The sequence below is a fragment of the Xenopus laevis genome, chromosome 4L (assembly GCF_017654675.1).
Source record: "Xenopus laevis strain J_2021 chromosome 4L, Xenopus_laevis_v10.1, whole genome shotgun sequence".
Lineage (NCBI taxonomy): Eukaryota > Metazoa > Chordata > Amphibia > Anura > Pipidae > Xenopus > Xenopus laevis.
The window spans coordinates 40,214,494-40,219,694 of NC_054377.1; positions in this window are offsets into that span (position 1 = coordinate 40,214,494).

A 5,201-nucleotide genomic window follows, 5' to 3' on the forward strand; every position below is an offset into this window, starting at 1 on the left:
TTCTCTGTGTGTGCACTAACATTTATGTAAGCAGGTCCTTAAAAGGGTGGTTCACCTTTGAGATAACTTTTAGTATGATGTAGAAAATGATATTCTGAGACAATTTGCATTTGGTTTTCAATTTTTATTTGTGGTTTTTGAGTTATTAGCTTTTTATGCAGCAGCTCTTCAATTTGCATTTTAAAGGAGAAGGAAAGCTACCAAAGCAATTTATTGCCAATAGATTAGCCGCAGAAGTGCAAACTATAACACTATAATTATTCTGACGAATGCTTTACCATACCTGAGTAACAGCTTTTAGAAGGTTTCTGTTTGTTTAGGTTAGCAGCTGCCATATTAGCTTGGTGTGACATCACTTCCTGCCTGAGTCTCTCCCTGCTCACTCATAGCTCTGGGCTCAGATTACAGCATGGAGAGGAGGAGGAGGGAGGGAGAGAGGAGCAAACTGAGCATGCTCAATCCCTAACCCTGGAGGTTTAGGCTGAAAACAGGAAGTCTGGTACAGAAGTCCATGTGTACACAATAGAAGGAAAGAAATGTGGTGGTCAGAAGAAAAAGGCAAATAACTATAAAATAAATATGAAAACCAATTGAAAAGTTTCCTAGCATTCGCCATTCTATAACATACTAAAAGTTGCCTTAAAGGTGAACACCCCTTTAAGATGTGTGTGCATGTACATGGCACAGGACATTTCATGAGTCATCTTAAAGCTCACTTAAGCCACTCACTATTATAGTGAGGCTGGTACAGTATCTAGTACTCGCTGTTGTCCTTGAAGTGACTGAAATTGTGACCTTGTTTTAATAAAGTGCTTGCCTCAATTTTATCTGCTTTCAAACCATGATGGTAGTTCAATTCAGATAACAGATCCCATACCTGTATTTCCTCTATATACATGATTTGTCACAATTTAAAACTCAAAATCACACGGAATAACAAATATTGTTTGCAGTGCGATGGTAAAGGCAATGCTGCACAAAAATGATTTGGTAACAGTTATAAAGGAACAGTGCATTACTGCACTTCCATTTCCAGAATACAGTAAGATATACAGTTATAGCACATGTACATTCTACTTTTGGTACAGGATATTGCCTTGATAGCCAGTAAAAAAAAAAAAAAAAAATTAGGTATTCAGTTCTGATCCTGATTGGTTTTCTATATCCGTGGCAATTGTTTCTGGCCACATCTGTTTCTTAGTTTAGGAACAGGTCCCATGTTCACAGTGCATATGATGCAGCCCAGCCCATCAAACACAGCCATTGATATGTCTTGATGTGTTTTCCTTGTCTATAACTAACTGGATATGTTTTATCATGATTTATATGGACTTGTTTATACACTCAGGGCTTTTACAATGCTAAGATATTAAATTTTTTTAATGAGTCAAGCAGATTTGGTTTCTGACAGACCTTGTATAAGCTTATGTTATTTTGGGACAACTGTGCAACCCACTGTGGGAAAAATAACACTCAGAACATTTTTTTCTGGAAGCAGATGCTGAACAGCTTTCATGGGGATGATACAAGGTGAAACTGTGACCACTATGACACTAGCTAGCTTGTTGCAGTCATCAATGCAAACTTGATTTTTTTTGTGTCGCAGTTATTTTGGACATTTTTATACACTGAAAATATGAAGCATCTTATGTGTGTGTGTGTGTGTGTGTGTGTGTTTTTCTCCAATAAAAAAGAGTGGTTACTCTGGCTGATTAAAGTAATTAAAATATCATTCATTTTACAGTTTATCAACAGACACACTCACTGATACTAAAGTCAAAAAAAGGGAAATTCAGTCAACCTGGCCATAAATAAGGTTGTTTGGACATATGGTAAAATGGAAGTATTTGCCTGTGTCCAGCATTGTACCACTGATTTAGCTGCATTGTGTAATTCTGGGCATGATTACTCCAATGAATCACATGTTGTGTGTGCCAGGGTAGTGAAGCCTGCAGCAGGGGACATGTGACGGCCACAGTGCAGTATTTGTGAGGCTAACAACTCCCAAAAGAACTTTTATGGGAGTACGGAGATTACAGCCAATATTATATAAGGAATTGGTTGAATATAAGATTGCAACCTCCAGCCTTGGCTGTCCACATATAGGGGCAGGGGGGGCACTTGACCCCCCCGGACTTGTACTTCATAATAAAGGATATTCTCTTGCCATATGAATATATATATTGTTTTGTTCTTTTTTTATATGAACACATTTCTTAAAATTACCATTTAGAACCTGCAATAAACTTAAAAAAAAGCTTATATCTTATGGTCAGCACCCATTCAAATAATGGACCATCCCAATGCCTATTCATCTGCTCAGAGCTGCAGTCCAGATTTAGCTCTGCCATTCCGTCCTTCCTGCTCCTCAACTATAATGAAGCAGCTTCTTTCCCAGGGCAGATGAGTGTGAATCTGTTGTGTTAAGCTTAGAGTGTGAATGCAATTGTTTGTGTGTGTAAAATTAGCTATTAGTGTTAGGGGCAGATTTATCAAAGGTCAAAGTGAAAATTTGAATAAAAAAAATTTGAATTTTGAGCTAATTTTTGTGTACTTCGACTAGGGAATAGTCCAAATTCAATTCAAATTTGAATTTGGGTCAAATTCAAAATTCGACCCTTGATAAATTTGCACCTTAATGTGTGTGAGGGCAACTGTGTGTAAGAAGTTCTGACAGACTGTGTGTGCGAGTAATAGAGACTATAATGAGCCTAGTCTAGTCTCTAATAACTCTCTGCCTCACTCTATACACTCTCCTCTTTTACCCTTCCCTTTCATATTCTGCTGAGTTACCCCACACTAACCTCTCTGTTTCTAATAACTCTCTGCCTCATTCTATATATCTGTGTAGGTGTGGATCTGTACAGAGAGAAATATCTGTAGGGACCCATAGGTTTTACTATGATCCTATGGCTTTAAATCCCTACCCTTTTCCATTACATCCCTAGTTACTAGGCAAAAGCCTATGTATCTATTTGAGTATTTGCATAACCAATAGTTATTGGGCAAAGGGTGTAATGACCACTTCCTACCACACTTCAATATAGTGTGTGGAAAGGGGTGGATCTTCCTCTTTGGCTCCTGGTGTCCTTCCAGCTAGGTTGTTGAGCCCACTGAGCCTGGGAACACCAAGGCCCAGTAAAACCGCCCTAAAGGGACAGCACCTTTAGTGTTTAAGTTGGGGACCAGGAAACCTGTGGACCTGTGAATGAGGTTAGCAAGCACAGGGTAGTTTATTCATAGACTCTCTAGGAGAGTGAGATAGACAGCTTATATAGCAAGAGCAGTTGTGTGCTCCATCAAGGATAAGTAGCAGGAAGTAGTTTCCCAAAAGGCTTCCTCGTATGCCTTTAGTGAACGGACCACAACGGATACGGTGTTAGTCTAGACTTCTCCCTAACCACTCCGCTGGATGGGATCTGGACCACTTAAAGGTATATCTGCCTGAGGGAATTGATGTACGCTTGACTACTATGCCTTAGGGGAGTCACATCCTTCATTGCTGTATTATCCTCATCTATCCACTTGAACTGTGATATGCTAATACCTCCTCATATGTGAGTAAACCCTGTGGTTATTTGCTTGTGCTAATAAACCATCCATTTGTTTTTCACCTTAAGAACCTCCTGGCGTCCAATCATTCATATTTTTATGTACAGTAGCCTGAGTGTTGTAGTTCCACTACACCTTAATGGGAAACTTTCACTTAGCGATGTGTGTCGCAATGTAACCCATGCTCATGTGACTTGCTTGACACTTAACTATCTGTGGTTTGGATAGCCCAGATTAGCGTTACATATCTATAATATTATAATTTATAGTTTTGCACCTCACTCCCCTCTCCTGCTCCTGAATCCACCTCATTGTTTATTTTTGGATGTTTCTTATCTTTTAACCCTTCTACCACTTTGGGAACAAAGCAGCTTTCCCCTAGCAGAAATAGAATGTATACACATAGATTCTATACTAGTGACATTTCGTTGTGCACTTTCTGCTGCTGTTGTTACTCTACTTTATGTACAGTAGAACCCCCATTTTCTATTTTTCATGGGACCACAAAAAATTGTGTACAGGAAATTTATTATGCAATATATATTGGTGGGGCCACAAAAATGGTATAGCATATGGAAAAAATTCAAATCCAGCTGTAACTAGAACTCAAAGGAAAAACATTCTACAAACCACTGGCTAGTTGCGCTAAGAAAGTAGAAAAGACCAAATACTGTCCTGGCAAACAAGAGTTTCACTAATAGAATGGCAATGCTATACATGAGCAACACTTACTACTTGATATATTTATAGAAAAGCTGTTGTTAGGTTTGTGTGGAAACCAAAACATGGGTACAAGTAATTTGTGTAATATGTTTTCTTCCTTGCCCCCCCCCCCCCCTGGAAAATTTCTACAGACACCCAAGCCTCCAGCTCTTCACTCTGGGGTTGATTAATCAAATGAGGCACAAGCTGTGTGTGGCAGGATAGTGAAGCCTGCAGAAGATATCAAGCTTCAACAGTGCAGTATTGGTAAGCGTAACTGCTCTACAAAAGTGTACTCGAGTACAGAGATTACAAAATGTGGGGAATGTGAGTCACACACAGCTCCATCTGTTGGTTGAACATAAGAGGGCAACCTGTTCACTCTGAAGGAGAAAGGATCACTAGGAAAATCTTTACTTTTGAGTGGGTAACTATTTGTATGCAGAAAAACAGTCTAGGTGCCTATACACAGTCTCTTTGAAGCAGATTGAACAATTTTCAAGTTCAAGGAGGAAAATAAAGTGGGGGTGGCCTTTTCTAAGGCGCAGAGCTCTCAGTTTAAACTTTTCTGTTTTTTGAGGTAAGTTCATGTTTATATTTAGTATACAAAATACAGCATTTCTAACATTATTCTATTTTAGACTTAAGTTGCCCTTTTCTAAGGCGCAGAGCTCTTAGTTTTAACTTTTCTGTTTTTTGAGGAAGCCAAACAGAAAAGAAAGGAGGTGTGATAGTATAAGTTTGGCCAAATGCAAATAGCATCAATCCAGAAGATAAAACCTAATTTGATTTACACATTGAACAACCACCAGTCACATTTGCACATAAGCAGTCTGCGAGTGCCATAGGATTAGTGATAGGGACTAGGCCACAACTCAATTAAATGGGGATATAAAGGCAAAAACATAAAATCCCATTTTTTACTTTCTTTAATGAAAAAGAAATCT